The sequence below is a fragment of the Oncorhynchus kisutch genome, unplaced genomic scaffold (genome assembly GCF_002021735.2).
Source record: "Oncorhynchus kisutch isolate 150728-3 unplaced genomic scaffold, Okis_V2 scaffold2915, whole genome shotgun sequence".
Classification (NCBI taxonomy): Eukaryota; Metazoa; Chordata; class Actinopteri; order Salmoniformes; family Salmonidae; genus Oncorhynchus; species Oncorhynchus kisutch.
In genome coordinates, this window is record NW_022264860.1 from 3,169 (window position 1) to 21,964 (window position 18,796).

The 18,796-nt window shown below is 41.9% G+C and overlaps 14 non-coding genes across 14 annotated transcripts; all 14 read left to right on the forward strand.

Annotated features, from left to right (window-relative positions):
- The first annotated feature begins 1,207 nt into the window (after window positions 1-1,207).
- trnan-guu (transfer RNA asparagine (anticodon GUU)) lies at window positions 1,208-1,281 on the forward strand. The gene has a single exon. It is a non-coding gene; the product is annotated as a tRNA-Asn (tRNA).
- Window positions 1,282-2,384: 1,103 nt separating this feature from the next.
- On the forward strand, window positions 2,385-2,458 carry trnan-guu (transfer RNA asparagine (anticodon GUU)). The gene has a single exon. It is a non-coding gene; the product is annotated as a tRNA-Asn (tRNA).
- A 1,103-nt stretch (window positions 2,459-3,561) lies between these two features.
- Window positions 3,562-3,635, forward strand: trnan-guu (transfer RNA asparagine (anticodon GUU)). Its single transcript has one exon. It is a non-coding gene; the product is annotated as a tRNA-Asn (tRNA).
- Window positions 3,636-4,738: 1,103 nt separating this feature from the next.
- On the forward strand, window positions 4,739-4,812 carry trnan-guu (transfer RNA asparagine (anticodon GUU)). Its single transcript has one exon. It is a non-coding gene; the product is annotated as a tRNA-Asn (tRNA).
- Window positions 4,813-5,915: 1,103 nt separating this feature from the next.
- Window positions 5,916-5,989, forward strand: trnan-guu (transfer RNA asparagine (anticodon GUU)). Its single transcript has one exon. It is a non-coding gene; the product is annotated as a tRNA-Asn (tRNA).
- A 1,103-nt stretch (window positions 5,990-7,092) lies between these two features.
- On the forward strand, window positions 7,093-7,166 carry trnan-guu (transfer RNA asparagine (anticodon GUU)). The gene has a single exon. It is a non-coding gene; the product is annotated as a tRNA-Asn (tRNA).
- A 1,103-nt stretch (window positions 7,167-8,269) lies between these two features.
- trnan-guu (transfer RNA asparagine (anticodon GUU)) lies at window positions 8,270-8,343 on the forward strand. The gene has a single exon. It is a non-coding gene; the product is annotated as a tRNA-Asn (tRNA).
- Window positions 8,344-9,446: 1,103 nt separating this feature from the next.
- On the forward strand, window positions 9,447-9,520 carry trnan-guu (transfer RNA asparagine (anticodon GUU)). Its single transcript has one exon. It is a non-coding gene; the product is annotated as a tRNA-Asn (tRNA).
- A 1,103-nt stretch (window positions 9,521-10,623) lies between these two features.
- On the forward strand, window positions 10,624-10,697 carry trnan-guu (transfer RNA asparagine (anticodon GUU)). Its single transcript has one exon. It is a non-coding gene; the product is annotated as a tRNA-Asn (tRNA).
- A 1,103-nt stretch (window positions 10,698-11,800) lies between these two features.
- On the forward strand, window positions 11,801-11,874 carry trnan-guu (transfer RNA asparagine (anticodon GUU)). Its single transcript has one exon. It is a non-coding gene; the product is annotated as a tRNA-Asn (tRNA).
- A 1,102-nt stretch (window positions 11,875-12,976) lies between these two features.
- Window positions 12,977-13,050, forward strand: trnan-guu (transfer RNA asparagine (anticodon GUU)). The gene has a single exon. It is a non-coding gene; the product is annotated as a tRNA-Asn (tRNA).
- A 1,103-nt stretch (window positions 13,051-14,153) lies between these two features.
- Window positions 14,154-14,227, forward strand: trnan-guu (transfer RNA asparagine (anticodon GUU)). The gene has a single exon. It is a non-coding gene; the product is annotated as a tRNA-Asn (tRNA).
- Window positions 14,228-15,330: 1,103 nt separating this feature from the next.
- On the forward strand, window positions 15,331-15,404 carry trnan-guu (transfer RNA asparagine (anticodon GUU)). The gene has a single exon. It is a non-coding gene; the product is annotated as a tRNA-Asn (tRNA).
- A 1,102-nt stretch (window positions 15,405-16,506) lies between these two features.
- Window positions 16,507-16,583, forward strand: trnan-guu (transfer RNA asparagine (anticodon GUU)). Its single transcript has one exon. It is a non-coding gene; the product is annotated as a tRNA-Asn (tRNA).
- The last annotated feature ends 2,213 nt before the right edge of the window (window positions 16,584-18,796 follow it).

An 18,796-nucleotide genomic window follows, 5' to 3' on the forward strand; every position in this document is an offset into this window, starting at 1 on the left:
TCATCCTGTCTGGGTTGGCGCCCCCCCCCCCCCTTGGGTTGTGCCGTGGCGGAGATCTTTGTGGGCTATACTCAGCCTTGTCTCAGGATGGTAGGTTGGTGGTTGAAGATATCCCTCTAGTGGTGTGGGGGCTGTGCTTTGGCAAAGTGGGTGGGGTTATATCCTTCCTGTTTGGCCCTGTCCGGGGGTGTCCTCGGATGGGGCCACAGTGTCTCCTGACCCCTCCTGTCTCAGCCTCCAGTATTTATGCTGCAGTAGTTTATGTGTCGGGGGGCTGGGGTCAGTTTGTTATATCTGGAGTACTTCTCCTGTCCTATTCGGTGTCCTGTGTGAATCTAAGTGTGCGTTCTCTAATTCTCTCCTTCTCTCTTTCTTTCTCTCTCTCGGAGGACCTGAGCCCTAGGACCATGCCCCAGGACTACCTGACATGATGACTCCTTGCTGTCCCCAGTCCACCTGGCCATGCTGCTGTTCCAGTTTCAACTGACCTGAGCCCTAGGACCATGCCCCAGGACTACCTGACATGATGACTCCTTGCTGTCCCCAGTCTACCTGGCCATGCTGCTGCTCCAGTTTCAACTTCCACCTGACTGTGCTGCTGCTCTAGTTTCAACTGTTCTGCCTTATTATTATTCGACCATGCTGGTCATTTATGAACATTGAACATCTTGACCATGTTCTGTTATAATCTCCACCCGGCACAGCCAGAAGAGGACTGGCCACCCCACATAGCCTGGTTCCTCTCTAGGTTTCTTCCTAGGTATTGGCCTTTCTAGGGAGTTTTTCCTAGCTACCGTGCTTCTACACCTGCATTGCTTGCTGTTTGGGGTTTTAGGCTGGGTTTCTGTACAGCACTTTGAGATATCAGCTGATGTACGAAGGGCTATATAAATACATTTTATTTGATTTGATTTGATATTTATCAGAATATATTTGTGATTGTGGCTGAATTTAATCCTGCCAGATGCCTTTTAATATAATGTTGCACTGACGAACATTGCGCTACATTTTTGCCCTTTTAAGGCCATTCAAAAAGCAAACAAACATTAGATAACTACAGGGCTACTTCCTTAAAAATGTTGCTGCACTTTCGATGCAAGGTAACACAACCATTGGAACAATGTGTTGTTGTTTCGTAAACTCCATGTTCAGCTGGAAGAGAGCACGGACGGCCAGCGATCAAGCGTCAGGGTCATAAACACTATAAGTCTCTGTGGCGCAATTGGTTAGCGCGTTAGACTGTTAATCTAAAGGTTGGTGGTTCGAGCCCACCCAGGGACGACAGTGTGTTGTGCTCCTTGATGTGGATGTGACATCCTGGACCTCTAATGAAATTCCCAGTTCTTTTGGCCTGTTGAGGGTCAATGCCAAAACAAGCCTCTCAAGTGCAATCAAACAGTTAGCTTGTTTGACTGTCAATCTCAAGTTTGGTACTTCGACACCACCCAGGGATGACATTTTTCAGATCGTAGAGATGTGAACTGACCCTTCCTGACTTGTTGTGAGCTTCCACGAGACTATGGCCTGCTGAGGGTCAGTATAACCACAAGTCTCTTTGGTGCAATTTGTTGCCGCGTTAGACTCTTAATTTAAAAATTGGTGATTTGAGCCCACCCAGGGATGCTGTCTTTCCGTTTCTAGCGATATGGAAGACCTTCCTGGACTTACAGTAAGCTTGCTTTTGACCTGCTGTGTTTCCTGTTGTCACATGTGATTGGTGTGTTGTTGAACATGAAAGATGACAAGTTACTATACCTACTGGTAAAATGGCTGTCAATGGTCTCTGATCTTCTGTTACTCAATAGCTTGATCATTCTGTGTTCTCCAAGGAACATATCATTTATTCTTATTAATCTGGCTAGTATGACAATGTAAATGATGTCAATCTGGCATCAAAAACCTTAGCATTTATATTTATCTCGCGAGAAGGACAATGTTGGTTCAGTGTGTGTGTGTTTGTGTGTATATGTATGCCTATACGCCATGAAAGTGACTCACTACTACATCATCCTCCGGAGTCAGTCCCCTAATTATTTTGAATGGGCTTGGCGATTATATATTACATTTGTAAAAATGCAGTTGTTTAAAATATATATTTATCAGAATATATTTGTGATTGTGGCTGAATTTAATCCTGCCAGATGCCTTTTAATATAATGTTGCACTGACGAACATTGCGCTACATTTTTGCCCTTTTAAGGCCATTCAAAAAGCAAACAAACATTAGATAACTACAGGGCTACTTCCTTAAAAATGTTGCTGCACTTTCGATGCAAGGTAACACAACCATTGGAACAATGTGTTGTTGTTTCGTAAACTCCATGTTCAGCTGGAAGAGAGCACGGACGGCCAGCGATCAAGCGTCAGGGTCATAAACACTATAAGTCTCTGTGGCGCAATTGGTTAGCGCGTTAGACTGTTAATCTAAAGGTTGGTGGTTCGAGCCCACCCAGGGACGACAGTGTGTTGTGCTCCTTGATGTGGATGTGACATCCTGGACCTCTAATGAAATTCCCAGTTCTTTTGGCCTGCTGAGGGTCAATGCCAACACAAGCCTCTCAAGTGCAATCAAACAGTTAGCTTGTTTGACTGTCAATCTCAAGTTTGGTACTTCGACACCACCCAGGGATGACATTTTTCAGATCGTAGAGATGTGAACTGACCCTTCCTGACTTGTTGTGAGCTTCCACGAGACTATGGCCTGCTGAGGGTCAGTATAACCACAAGTCTCTTTGGTGCAATTTGTTGGCGCGTTAGACTCTTAATTTAAAAATTGGTGATTTGAGCCCACCCAGGGATGCTGTCTTTCCGTTTCTAGCGATATGGAAGACCTTCCTGGACTTACAGTAAGCTTGCTTTTGACCTGCTGTGTTTCCTGTTGTCACATGTGATTGGTGTGTTGTTGAACATGAAAGATGACAAGTTACTATACCTACTGGTAAAATGGCTGTCAATGGTCTCTGATCTTCTGTTACTCAATAGCTTGATCATTCTGTGTTCTCCAAGGAACATATCATTTATTCTTATTAATCTGGCTAGTATGACAATGTAAATGATGTCAATCTGGCATCAAAAACCTTAGCATTTATATTTATCTCGCGAGAAGGACAATGTTGGTTCAGTGTGTGTGTGTTTGTGTGTATATGTATGCCTATACGCCATGAAAGTGACTCACTACTACATCATCCTCCGGAGTCAGTCCCCTAATTATTTTGAATGGGCTTGGCGATTATATATTACATTTGTAAAAATGCAGTTGTTTAAAATATATATTTATCAGAATATATTTGTGATTGTGGCTGAATTTAATCCTGCCAGATGCCTTTTAATATAATGTTGCACTGACGAACATTGCGCTACATTTTTGCCCTTTTAAGGCCATTCAAAAAGCAAACAAACATTAGATAACTACAGGGCTACTTCCTTAAAAATGTTGCTGCACTTTCGATGCAAGGTAACACAACCATTGGAACAATGTGTTGTTGTTTCGTAAACTCCATGTTCAGCTGGAAGAGAGCACGGACGGCCAGCGATCAAGCGTCAGGGTCATAAACACTATAAGTCTCTGTGGCGCAATTGGTTAGCGCGTTAGACTGTTAATCTAAAGGTTGGTGGTTCGAGCCCACCCAGGGACGACAGTGTGTTGTGCTCCTTGATGTGGATGTGACATCCTGGACCTCTAATGAAATTCCCAGTTCTTTTGGCCTGCTGAGGGTCAATGCCAACACAAGCCTCTCAAGTGCAATCAAACAGTTAGCTTGTTTGACTGTCAATCTCAAGTTTGGTACTTCGACACCACCCAGGGATGACATTTTTCAGATCGTAGAGATGTGAACTGACCCTTCCTGACTTGTTGTGAGCTTCCACGAGACTATGGCCTGCTGAGGGTCAGTATAACCACAAGTCTCTTTGGTGCAATTTGTTGGCGCGTTAGACTCTTAATTTAAAAATTGGTGATTTGAGCCCACCCAGGGATGCTGTCTTTCCGTTTCTAGCGATATGGAAGACCTTCCTGGACTTACAGTAAGCTTGCTTTTGACCTGCTGTGTTTCCTGTTGTCACATGTGATTGGTGTGTTGTTGAACATGAAAGATGACAAGTTACTATACCTACTGGTAAAATGGCTGTCAATGGTCTCTGATCTTCTGTTACTCAATAGCTTGATCATTCTGTGTTCTCCAAGGAACATATCATTTATTCTTATTAATCTGGCTAGTATGACAATGTAAATGATGTCAATCTGGCATCAAAAACCTTAGCATTTATATTTATCTCGCGAGAAGGACAATGTTGGTTCAGTGTGTGTGTGTTTGTGTGTATATGTATGCCTATACGCCATGAAAGTGACTCACTACTACATCATCCTCCGGAGTCAGTCCCCTAATTATTTTGAATGGGCTTGGCGATTATATATTACATTTGTAAAAATGCAGTTGTTTAAAATATATATTTATCAGAATATATTTGTGATTGTGGCTGAATTTAATCCTGCCAGATGCCTTTTAATATAATGTTGCACTGACGAACATTGCGCTACATTTTTGCCCTTTTAAGGCCATTCAAAAAGCAAACAAACATTAGATAACTACAGGGCTACTTCCTTAAAAATGTTGCTGCACTTTCGATGCAAGGTAACACAACCATTGGAACAATGTGTTGTTGTTTCGTAAACTCCATGTTCAGCTGGAAGAGAGCACGGACGGCCAGCGATCAAGCGTCAGGGTCATAAACACTATAAGTCTCTGTGGCGCAATTGGTTAGCGCGTTAGACTGTTAATCTAAAGGTTGGTGGTTCGAGCCCACCCAGGGACGACAGTGTGTTGTGCTCCTTGATGTGGATGTGACATCCTGGACCTCTAATGAAATTCCCAGTTCTTTTGGCCTGCTGAGGGTCAATGCCAACACAAGCCTCTCAAGTGCAATCAAACAGTTAGCTTGTTTGACTGTCAATCTCAAGTTTGGTACTTCGACACCACCCAGGGATGACATTTTTCAGATCGTAGAGATGTGAACTGACCCTTCCTGACTTGTTGTGAGCTTCCACGAGACTATGGCCTGCTGAGGGTCAGTATAACCACAAGTCTCTTTGGTGCAATTTGTTGGCGCGTTAGACTCTTAATTTAAAAATTGGTGATTTGAGCCCACCCAGGGATGCTGTCTTTCCGTTTCTAGCGATATGGAAGACCTTCCTGGACTTACAGTAAGCTTGCTTTTGACCTGCTGTGTTTCCTGTTGTCACATGTGATTGGTGTGTTGTTGAACATGAAAGATGACAAGTTACTATACCTACTGGTAAAATGGCTGTCAATGGTCTCTGATCTTCTGTTACTCAATAGCTTGATCATTCTGTGTTCTCCAAGGAACATATCATTTATTCTTATTAATCTGGCTAGTATGACAATGTAAATGATGTCAATCTGGCATGAAAAACCTTAGCATTTATATTTATCTCGCGAGAAGGACAATGTTGGTTCAGTGTGTGTGTGTTTGTGTGTATATGTATGCCTATACGCCATGAAAGTGACTCGCTACTACATCATCCTCCAGAGTCAGTCCCCTAATTATTTTGAATGGGCTTGGCGATTATATATTACATTTGTAAAAATGCAGTTGTTTAAAATATATATTTATCGGAATATATTTGTGATTGTGGCTGAATTTAATCCTGCCAGATGCCTTTTAATATAATGTTGCACTGACGAACATTGCGCTACATTTTTGCCCTTTTAAGGCCATTCAAAAAGCAAACAAACATTAGATAACTACAGAGCTACTTCCTTGAAAATGTTGCTGCACTTTCGATGCAAGGTAACACAACCATTGGAACAATGTGTTGTTGTTTCGTAAACTCCATGTTCAGTTGGAAGAGAGCACGGACGGCCAGTGATCAAGCGTCAGGGTCATACACACCATAAGTCTCTGTGGCGCAATTGGTTAGCGCGTTAGACTGTTAATCTAAAGGTTGGTGGTTCGAGCCCACCCAGGGACGACAGTGTGTTGTGCTCCATGATGTGGATGTGACATCCTGGACCTCTAATGAAATTCCCAGTTCTTTTGGCCTGCTGAGGGTCAATGCCAACACAAGCCTCTCAAGTGCAATCAAACAGTTAGCTTGTTTGACTGTCAATCTCAAGTTTGGTACTTCGACACCACCCAGGGATGACATTTTTCAGATCGTAGAGATGTGAACTGACCCTTCCTGACTTGTTGTGAGCTTCCACGAGACTATGGCCTGCTGAGGGTCAGTATAACCACAAGTCTCTTTGGTGCAATTTGTTGGCGCGTTAGACTCTTAATTTAAAAATTGGTGATTTGAGCCCACCCAGGGATGCTGTCTTTCCGTTTCTAGCGATATGGAAGACCTTCCTGGACTTACAGTAAGCTTGCTTTTGACCTGCTGTGTTTCCTGTTGTCACATGTGATTGGTGTGTTGTTGAACATGAAAGATGACAAGTTACTATACCTACTGGTAAAATGGCTGTCAATGGTCTCTGATCTTCTGTTACTCAATAGCTTGATCATTCTGTGTTCTCCAAGGAACATATCATTTATTCTTATTAATCTGGCTAGTATGACAATGTAAATGATGTCAATCTGGCATCAAAAACCTTAGCATTTATATTTATCTCGCGAGAAGGACAATGTTGGTTCAGTGTGTGTGTGTTTGTGTGTATATGTATGCCTATACGCCATGAAAGTGACTCGCTACTACATCATCCTCCGGAGTCAGTCCCCTAATTATTTTGAATGGGCTTGGCGATTATATATTACATTTGTAAAAATGCAGTTGTTTAAAATATATATTTATCAGAATATATTTGTGATTGTGGCTGAATTTAATCCTGCCAGATGCCTTTTAATATAATGTTGCACTGACGAACATTGCGCTACATTTTTGCCCTTTTAAGGCCATTCAAAAAGCAAACAAACATTAGATAACTACAGGGCTACTTCCTTAAAAATGTTGCTGCACTTTCGATGCAAGGTAACACAACCATTGGAACAATGTGTTGTTGTTTCGTAAACTCCATGTTCAGCTGGAAGAGAGCACGGACGGCCAGCGATCAAGCGTCAGGGTCATAAACACTATAAGTCTCTGTGGCGCAATTGGTTAGCGCGTTAGACTGTTAATCTAAAGGTTGGTGGTTCGAGCCCACCCAGGGACGACAGTGTGTTGTGCTCCTTGATGTGGATGTGACATCCTGGACCTCTAATGAAATTCCCAGTTCTTTTGGCCTGCTGAGGGTCAATGCCAACACAAGCCTCTCAAGTGCAATCAAACAGTTAGCTTGTTTGACTGTCAATCTCAAGTTTGGTACTTCGACACCACCCAGGGATGACATTTTTCAGATCGTAGAGATGTGAACTGACCCTTCCTGACTTGTTGTGAGCTTCCACGAGACTATGGCCTGCTGAGGGTCAGTATAACCACAAGTCTCTTTGGTGCAATTTGTTGGCGCGTTAGACTCTTAATTTAAAAATTGGTGATTTGAGCCCACCCAGGGATGCTGTCTTTCCGTTTCTAGCGATATGGAAGACCTTCCTGGACTTACAGTAAGCTTGCTTTTGACCTGCTGTGTTTCCTGTTGTCACATGTGATTGGTGTGTTGTTGAACATGAAAGATGACAAGTTACTATACCTACTGGTAAAATGGCTGTCAATGGTCTCTGATCTTCTGTTACTCAATAGCTTGATCATTCTGTGTTCTCCAAGGAACATATCATTTATTCTTATTAATCTGGCTAGTATGACAATGTAAATGATGTCAATCTGGCATGAAAAACCTTAGCATTTATATTTATCTCGCGAGAAGGACAATGTTGGTTCAGTGTGTGTGTGTTTGTGTGTATATGTATGCCTATACGCCATGAAAGTGACTCGCTACTACATCATCCTCCAGAGTCAGTCCCCTAATTATTTTGAATGGGCTTGGCGATTATATATTACATTTGTAAAAATGCAGTTGTTTAAAATATATATTTATCAGAATATATTTGTGATTGTGGCTGAATTTAATCCTGCCAGATGCCTTTTAATATAATGTTGCACTGACGAACATTGCGCTACATTTTTGCCCTTTTAAGGCCATTCAAAAAGCAAACAAACATTAGATAACTACAGGGCTACTTCCTTAAAAATGTTGCTGCACTTTCGATGCAAGGTAACACAACCATTGGAACAATGTGTTGTTGTTTCGTAAACTCCATGTTCAGCTGGAAGAGAGCACGGACGGCCAGCGATCAAGCGTCAGGGTCATAAACACTATAAGTCTCTGTGGCGCAATTGGTTAGCGCGTTAGACTGTTAATCTAAAGGTTGGTGGTTCGAGCCCACCCAGGGACGACAGTGTGTTGTGCTCCATGATGTGGATGTGACATCCTGGACCTCTAATGAAATTCCCAGTTCTTTTGGCCTGCTGAGGGTCAATGCCAACACAAGCCTCTCAAGTGCAATCAAACAGTTAGCTTGTTTGACTGTCAATCTCAAGTTTGGTGCTTCGACACCACCCAGGGATGACATTTTTCAGATCGTAGAGATGTGAACTGACCCTTCCTGACTTGTTGTGAGCTTCCACGAGACTATGGCCTGCTGAGGGTCAGTATAACCACAAGTCTCTTTGGTGCAATTTGTTGGCGCGTTAGACTCTTAATTTAAAAATTGGTGATTTGAGCCCACCCAGGGATGCTGTCTTTCCGTTTCTAGCGATATGGAAGACCTTCCTGGACTTACAGTAAGCTTGCTTTTGACCTGCTGTGTTTCCTGTTGTCACATGTGATTGGTGTGTTGTTGAACATGAAAGATGACAAGTTACTATACCTACTGGTAAAATGGCTGTCAATGGTCTCTGATCTTCTGTTACTCAATAGCTTGATCATTCTGTGTTCTCCAAGGAACATATCATTTATTCTTATTAATCTGGCTAGTATGACAATGTAAATGATGTCAATCTGGCATGAAAAACCTTAGCATTTATATTTATCTCGCGAGAAGGACAATGTTGGTTCAGTGTGTGTGTGTTTGTGTGTATATGTATGCCTATACGCCATGAAAGTGACTCGCTACTACATCATCCTCCGGAGTCAGTCCCCTAATTATTTTGAATGGGCTTGGCGATTATATATTACATTTGTAAAAATGCAGTTGTTTAAAATATATATTTATCAGAATATATTTGTGATTGTGGCTGAATTTAATCCTGCCAGATGCCTTTTAATATAATGTTGCACTGACGAACATTGCGCTACATTTTTGCCCTTTTAAGGCCATTCAAAAAGCAAACAAACATTAGATAACTACAGGGCTACTTCCTTAAAAATGTTGCTGCACTTTCGATGCAAGGTAACACAACCATTGGAACAATGTGTTGTTGTTTCGTAAACTCCATGTTCAGCTGGAAGAGAGCACGGACGGCCAGCGATCAAGCGTCAGGGTCATAAACACTATAAGTCTCTGTGGCGCAATTGGTTAGCGCGTTAGACTGTTAATCTAAAGGTTGGTGGTTCGAGCCCACCCAGGGACGACAGTGTGTTGTGCTCCTTGATGTGGATGTGACATCCTGGACCTCTAATGAAATTCCCAGTTCTTTTGGCCTGCTGAGGGTCAATGCCAACACAAGCCTCTCAAGTGCAATCAAACAGTTAGCTTGTTTGACTGTCAATCTCAAGTTTGGTACTTCGACACCACCCAGGGATGACATTTTTCAGATCGTAGAGATGTGAACTGACCCTTCCTGACTTGTTGTGAGCTTCCACGAGACTATGGCCTGCTGAGGGTCAGTATAACCACAAGTCTCTTTGGTGCAATTTGTTGGCGCGTTAGACTCTTAATTTAAAAATTGGTGATTTGAGCCCACCCAGGGATGCTGTCTTTCCGTTTCTAGCGATATGGAAGACCTTCCTGGACTTACAGTAAGCTTGCTTTTGACCTGCTGTGTTTCCTGTTGTCACATGTGATTGGTGTGTTGTTGAACATGAAAGATGACAAGTTACTATACCTACTGGTAAAATGGCTGTCAATGGTCTCTGATCTTCTGTTACTCAATAGCTTGATCATTCTGTGTTCTCCAAGGAACATATCATTTATTCTTATTAATCTGGCTAGTATGACAATGTAAATGATGTCAATCTGGCATGAAAAACCTTAGCATTTATATTTATCTCGCGAGAAGGACAATGTTGGTTCAGTGTGTGTGTGTTTGTGTGTATATGTATGCCTATACGCCATGAAAGTGACTCGCTACTACATCATCCTCCAGAGTCAGTCCCCTAATTATTTTGAATGGGCTTGGCGATTATATATTACATTTGTAAAAATGCAGTTGTTTAAAATATATATTTATCAGAATATATTTGTGATTGTGGCTGAATTTAATCCTGCCAGATGCCTTTTAATATAATGTTGCACTGACGAACATTGCGCTACATTTTTGCCCTTTTAAGGCCATTCAAAAAGCAAACAAACATTAGATAACTACAGGGCTACTTCCTTAAAAATGTTGCTGCACTTTCGATGCAAGGTAACACAACCATTGGAACAATGTGTTGTTGTTTCGTAAACTCCATGTTCAGCTGGAAGAGAGCACGGACGGCCAGCGATCAAGCGTCAGGGTCATAAACACTATAAGTCTCTGTGGCGCAATTGGTTAGCGCGTTAGACTGTTAATCTAAAGGTTGGTGGTTCGAGCCCACCCAGGGACGACAGTGTGTTGTGCTCCATGATGTGGATGTGACATCCTGGACCTCTAATGAAATTCCCAGTTCTTTTGGCCTGCTGAGGGTCAATGCCAACACAAGCCTCTCAAGTGCAATCAAACAGTTAGCTTGTTTGACTGTCAATCTCAAGTTTGGTACTTCGACACCACCCAGGGATGACATTTTTCAGATCGTAGAGATGTGAACTGACCCTTCCTGACTTGTTGTGAGCTTCCACGAGACTATGGCCTGCTGAGGGTCAGTATAACCACAAGTCTCTTTGGTGCAATTTGTTGGCGCGTTAGACTCTTAATTTAAAAATTGGTGATTTGAGCCCACCCAGGGATGCTGTCTTTCCGTTTCTAGCGATATGGAAGACCTTCCTGGACTTACAGTAAGCTTGCTTTTGACCTGCTGTGTTTCCTGTTGTCACATGTGATTGGTGTGTTGTTGAACATGAAAGATGACAAGTTACTATACCTACTGGTAAAATGGCTGTCAATGGTCTCTGATCTTCTGTTACTCAATAGCTTGATCATTCTGTGTTCTCCAAGGAACATATCATTTATTCTTATTAATCTGGCTAGTATGACAATGTAAATGATGTCAATCTGGCATGAAAAACCTTAGCATTTATATTTATCTCGCGAGAAGGACAATGTTGGTTCAGTGTGTGTGTGTTTGTGTGTATATGTATGCCTATACGCCATGAAAGTGACTCGCTACTACATCATCCTCCAGAGTCAGTCCCCTAATTATTTTGAATGGGCTTGGCGATTATATATTACATTTGTAAAAATGCAGTTGTTTAAAATATATATTTATCGGAATATATTTGTGATTGTGGCTGAATTTAATCCTGCCAGATGCCTTTTAATATAATGTTGCACTGACGAACATTGCGCTACATTTTTGCCCTTTTAAGGCCATTCAAAAAGCAAACAAACATTAGATAACTACAGAGCTACTTCCTTGAAAATGTTGCTGCACTTTCGATGCAAGGTAACACAACCATTGGAACAATGTGTTGTTGTTTCGTAAACTCCATGTTCAGTTGGAAGAGAGCACGGACGGCCAGTGATCAAGCGTCAGGGTCATACACACTATAAGTCTCTGTGGCGCAATTGGTTAGCGCGTTAGACTGTTAATCTAAAGGTTGGTGGTTCGAGCCCACCCAGGGACGACAGTGTGTTGTGCTCCATGATGTGGATGTGACATCCTGGACCTCTAATGAAATTCCCAGTTCTTTTGGCCTGCTGAGGGTCAATGCCAACACAAGCCTCTCAAGTGCAATCAAACAGTTAGCTTGTTTGACTGTCAATCTCAAGTTTGGTGCTTCGACACCACCCAGGGATGACATTTTTCAGATCGTAGAGATGTGAACTGACCCTTCCTGACTTGTTGTGAGCTTCCACGAGACTATGGCCAGCTGAGGGTCAGTATAACCACAAGTCTCTTTGGTGCAATTTGTTGGCGCGTTAGACTCTTAATTTAAAAATTGGTGATTTGAGCCCACCCAGGGATGCTGTCTTTCCGTTTCTAGCGATATGGAAGACCTTCCTGGACTTACAGTAAGCTTGCTTTTGACCTGCTGTGTTTCCTGTTGTCACATGTGATTGGTGTGTTGTTGAACATGAAAGATGACAAGTTACTATACCTACTGGTAAAATGGCTGTCAATGGTCTCTGATCTTCTGTTACTCAATAGCTTGATCATTCTGTGTTCTCCAAGGAACATATCATTTATTCTTATTAATCTGGCTAGTATGACAATGTAAATGATGTCAATCTGGCATGAAAAACCTTAGCATTTATATTTATCTCGCGAGAAGGACAATGTTGGTTCAGTGTGTGTGTGTTTGTGTGTATATGTATGCCTATACGCCATGAAAGTGACTCGCTACTACATCATCCTCCGGAGTCAGTCCCCTAATTATTTTGAATGGGCTTGGCGATTATATATTACATTTGTAAAAATGCAGTTGTTTAAAATATATATTTATCAGAATATATTTGTGATTGTGGCTGAATTTAATCCTGCCAGATGCCTTTTAATATAATGTTGCACTGACGAACATTGCGCTACATTTTTGCCCTTTTAAGGCCATTCAAAAAGCAAACAAACATTAGATAACTACAGGGCTACTTCCTTAAAATGTTGCTGCACTTTCGATGCAAGGTAACACAACCATTGGAACAATGTGTTGTTGTTTCGTAAACTCCATGTTCAGCTGGAAGAGAGCACGGACGGCCAGCGATCAAGCGTCAGGGTCATAAACACTATAAGTCTCTGTGGCGCAATTGGTTAGCGCGTTAGACTGTTAATCTAAAGGTTGGTGGTTCGAGCCCACCCAGGGACGACAGTGTGTTGTGCTCCTTGATGTGGATGTGACATCCTGGACCTCTAATGAAATTCCCAGTTCTTTTGGCCTGCTGAGGGTCAATGCCAACACAAGCCTCTCAAGTGCAATCAAACAGTTAGCTTGTTTGACTGTCAATCTCAAGTTTGGTACTTCGACACCACCCAGGGATGACATTTTTCAGATCGTAGAGATGTGAACTGACCCTTCCTGACTTGTTGTGAGCTTCCACGAGACTATGGCCTGCTGAGGGTCAGTATAACCACAAGTCTCTTTGGTGCAATTTGTTGGCGCGTTAGACTCTTAATTTAAAAATTGGTGATTTGAGCCCACCCAGGGATGCTGTCTTTCCGTTTCTAGCGATATGGAAGACCTTCCTGGACTTACAGTAAGCTTGCTTTTGACCTGCTGTGTTTCCTGTTGTCACATGTGATTGGTGTGTTGTTGAACATGAAAGATGACAAGTTACTATACCTACTGGTAAAATGGCTGTCAATGGTCTCTGATCTTCTGTTACTCAATAGCTTGATCATTCTGTGTTCTCCAAGGAACATATCATTTATTCTTATTAATCTGGCTAGTATGACAATGTAAATGATGTCAATCTGGCATGAAAAACCTTAGCATTTATATTTATCTCGCGAGAAGGACAATGTTGGTTCAGTGTGTGTGTGTTTGTGTGTATATGTATGCCTATACGCCATGAAAGTGACTCGCTACTACATCATCCTCCAGAGTCAGTCCCCTAATTATTTTGAATGGGCTTGGCGATTATATATTACATTTGTAAAAATGCAGTTGTTTAAAATATATATTTATCGGAATATATTTGTGATTGTGGCTGAATTTAATCCTGCCAGATGCCTTTTAATATAATGTTGCACTGACGAACATTGCGCTACATTTTTGCCCTTTTAAGGCCATTCAAAAAGCAAACAAACATTAGATAACTACAGAGCTACTTCCTTGAAAATGTTGCTGCACTTTCGATGCAAGGTAACACAACCATTGGAACAATGTGTTGTTGTTTCGTAAACTCCATGTTCAGTTGGAAGAGAGCACGGACGGCCAGCGATCAAGCGTCAGGGTCATACACACTATAAGTCTCTGTGGCGCAATTGGTTAGCGCGTTAGACTGTTAATCTAAAGGTTGGTGGTTCGAGCCCACCCAGGGACGACAGTGTGTTGTGCTCCATGATGTGGATGTGACATCCTGGACCTCTAATGAAATTCCCAGTTCTTTTGGCCTGCTGAGGGTCAATGCCAACACAAGCCTCTCAAGTGCAATCAAACAGTTAGCTTGTTTGACTGTCAATCTCAAGTTTGGTGCTTCGACACCACCCAGGGATGACATTTTTCAGATCGTAGAGATGTGAACTGACCCTTCCTGACTTGTTGTGAGCTTCCACGAGACTATGGCCAGCTGAGGGTCAGTATAACCACAAGTCTCTTTTGTGCAATTTGTTGGCGCGTTAGACTTTTAATTTAAAAATTGGTGATTTGAGCCCACCCAGGGATGCTGTCTTTCCGTTTCTAGCGATATGGAAGACCTTCCTGGACTTACAGTAAGCTTGCTTTTGACCTGCTGTGTTTCCTGTTGTCACATGTGATTGGTGTGTTGTTGAACATGAAAGATGACAAGTTACTATACCTACTGGTAAAATGGCTGTCAATGGTCTCTGATCTTCTGTTACTCAATAGCTTGATCATTCTGTGTTCTCCAAGGAACATATCATTTATTCTTATTAATCTGGCTAGTATGACAATGTAAATGATGTCAATCTGGCATGAAAAACCTTAGCATTTATATTTATCTCGCGAGAAGGACAATGTTGGTTCAGTGTGTGTGTGTTTGTGTGTATATGTATGCCTATACGCCATGAAAGTGACTCGCTACTACATCATCCTCCAGAGTCAGTCCCCTAATTATTTTGAATGGGCTTGGCGATTATATATTACATTTGTAAAAATGCAGTTGTTTAAAATATATATTTATCAGAATATATTTGTGATTGTGGCTGAATTTAATCCTGCCAGATGCCTTTTAATATAATGTTGCACTGACGAACATTGCGCTACATTTTTGCCCTTTTAAGGCCATTCAAAAAGCAAACAAACATTAGATAACTACAGAGCTACTTCCTTGAAAATGTTGCTGCACTTTCGATGCAAGGTAACACAACCATTGGAACAATGTGTTGTTGTTTCGTAAACTCCATGTTCAGTTGGAAGAGAGCACGGACGGCCAGTGATCAAGCGTCAGGGTCATACACACCATAAGTCTCTGTGGCGCAATTGGTTAGCGCGTTAGACTGTTAATCTAAAGGTTGGTGGTTCGAGCCCACCCAGGGACGACAGTGTGTTGTGCTCCATGATGTGGATGTGACATCCTGGACCTCTAATGAAATTCCCAGTTCTTTTGGCCTGCTGAGGGTCAATGCCAACACAAGCCTCTCAAGTGCAATCAAACAGTTAGCTTGTTTGACTGTCAATCTCAAGTTTGGTGCTTCGACACCACCCAGGGATGACATTTTTCAGATCGTAGAGATGTGAACTGACCCTTCCTGACTTGTTGTGAGCTTCCACGAGACTATGGCCTGCTGAGGGTCAGTATAACCACAAGTCTCTTTGGTGCAATTTGTTGGCGCGTTAGACTCTTAATTTAAAAATTGGTGATTTGAGCCCACCCAGGGATGCTGTCTTTCCGTTTCTAGCGATATGGAAGACCTTCCTGGACTTACAGTAAGCTTGCTTTTGACCTGCTGTGTTTCCTGTTGTCACATGTGATTGGTGTGTTGTTGAACATGAAAGATGACAAGTTACTATACCTACTGGTAAAATGGCTGTCAATGGTCTCTGATCTTCTGTTACTCAATAGCTTGATCATTCTGTGTTCTCCAAGGAACATATCATTTATTCTTATTAATCTGGCTAGTATGACAATGTAAATGATGTCAATCTGGCATGAAAAACCTTAGCATTTATATTTATCTCGCGAGAAGGACAATGTTGGTTCAGTGTGTGTGTGTTTGTGTGTATATGTATGCCTATACGCCATGAAAGTGACTCGCTACTACATCATCCTCCGGAGTCAGTCCCCTAATTATTTTGAATGGGCTTGGCGATTATATATTACATTTGTAAAAATGCAGTTGTTTAAAATATATATTTATCAGAATATATTTGTGATTGTGGCTGAATTTAATCCTGCCAGATGCCTTTTAATATAATGTTGCACTGACGAACATTGCGCTACATTTTGCCCTTTTAAGGCCATTCAAAAAGCAAACAAACATTAGATAACTACAGAGGCTACTTCCTTGAAAATGTTGCTGCACTTTCGATGCAAGGTACACAACCATTGGAACAATGTGTTGTTTGTTCGTAAACTCATGTTCAGTTGGAAGAGGAGCACGGACGGCCAGTGATCAAGCGTCAGGGTCATACACCACATAAGTCTCTGTGGCTCAATTGGTTTTAGCCGCGTTAGACTGTTAATCTAAAGGTTGGTGGTTCGAGCCCACCCAGGGACGACAGTGTGTAGTGTCCAATGATGTGGATGTGACATCCTGGACCCTCTAATGAAATTCCCAGTTCTTTTGCCTGCTGAGGTCAATGCCAACACAAGCCTCTCAAGTGCAATCAAACAGTTAGCTCTGTCTTTGACTGTCAATCTCAAGTTTGGTACTCGACACCACCAGGGATGAACATTTTTCAGAGTAGAGATGTGAACGGACCGTCCCGACTTGTTGTGAGGCTTCCACGAGCGATGGCCTCCTGAGGGTCGTAGAACCACAAGTCTCTTTGGTGCAATTTGTTGGCGCGTTAGACTCTTAATTTAAAAATTGGTGATTTGAGCCCACCCAGGGATGCTGTCTTCCGTTTCTAGCGATATGGAAGACCTCCTGGACTTACAGTAAGCTTGATTTTGACCTGCTGTCGTTTCCTGTTGTCACATGTGATTGTCTGTGTGGTGAACATGAAAGATGTGACAAGTTACTATACCTATGGTAAAATGGCTGAATGGTCTCTGATCTTCTGTACTCAATAGCTTGATCATTCTGTGTTCTCCAAGGAACATATCATTTATTCTTATTAATCTGGCTAGTATGACAACGTAAATGAGTCAATCTGGCATGAAAAACCTTAGCATTTATATTTATCTCGCGAGCATGACATGTTGGTCAGTGTGTGGTGTTTGTGTGGTATATGTATTGCCTATACGCCATGAAAGTGACTCGCTACTACATCATCACTCCGGAGTCAGTCCCCTCCTATATTTGAATGGCTTGGCGATTATATATTACATTTGTAAAAGCATTGTTGTTAAAAATATATATATCGAATATATTGTGTGATTGTGGCTGAAGTTAATCCTGCCAGATGCCGTTAATATAATGTTGACTGACGAACATTGCGCTACATTTTGCCCTTTTTAAGGCCATTCAAAAGCAAACAACATTAGATTAAACAGGGCTACTTACTTAAAAAGGTTGGCTGCACTTTCGATGCAGGTAACACAACCATTGGAACAATGTGTGTTGTTCGTAAACTCCCATGTTCAGCTGGAAAAGAGAGCCGGACAGCCAGCGATCAAGCGTCAGGGTCATTATACACCACAAGTCTCTGTGCGCAATTGTTGGAGCGCTGTTAGACTGTTAATCTAAAGGTTGGTGGTTTCGAGCCCCACCCAGGGACGACAGTGGGTTGTGCTCATGATGTGGAGTGACATCCTGGACCTCCAATGAATTCCACAGTTAATTTGGCATGCTGAGGGTCAATGCCAACAACAAGTCTCAAGTGCAATCAAACAGTTAGTTTTGGTTGACTGTCAATCTCACGTTTGGTACTTCGACACCACCCAGGGATGACATTTTTCAGATCGTGAGAGATGGACTGACCCTTCCTGACTGTGGTGAGCTTCCACGATACTATGGCCTGCTGAGGTGTGCGGGTCAGTATAACCACAAGTCTCTTTGGTGCAATTTGTTGGCGCGTTTAGACTCTTAATTTAAAAATTGGTGATTTGAGCCCACCAGGGATGCTGTCTTTCGTTTCTAGCGATATGGAAGACATTCCTGGACTTACAGTAAGCTTGCTTTGACCTGCTGTGTTTCCTGTTGTCACATGTGATTGGTGTTTGTTGAACATGAAAGATGACAATGTTACTATACCTACTGGTAAAATGGCGTCAATGGTCTTGATCTTCTGTTACTCAATAGCTTGATCATTCTGTGTTTCCAAGGAACATATCATTTATTCTATTAATCTGGCTGTATGACAACGTAAATGAGTCAATTGGCATGAGGAAAACCTTAGCATTTATATTATCTCGCGAGAGAAGGACAATTTGTTCAGTGTGTGGTGTTTGTGTGGATGTATGCCTATACGCCATGAAAGTGACTCGATACTACATCATTCTCCCGGAGTCAGTCCCTAATTATTTGAATGGGCTTGGCGATTATATTACATTTGTAAAAATGCAGTTGTTTAAAATATATATTTATCAGAATATATTTGTGATTGTGGCTGAATTTAATCCTGCCAGATGCCTTTTAATATAATTTGCAATGACGAAATTGCGCTACATTTTTGCCCTTTTAAGGCCATTCAAAAGCAAACAAACATTAGATAAATACAGAGCTACTTCTTGAAAGTGCTGCCCTTTCGATGCAAAGGGTAACACAACCATTGGAACAAATGTGTTGTTGTTTCGTAAAACTCCATGTTCAGTTGGAAGAGAGCA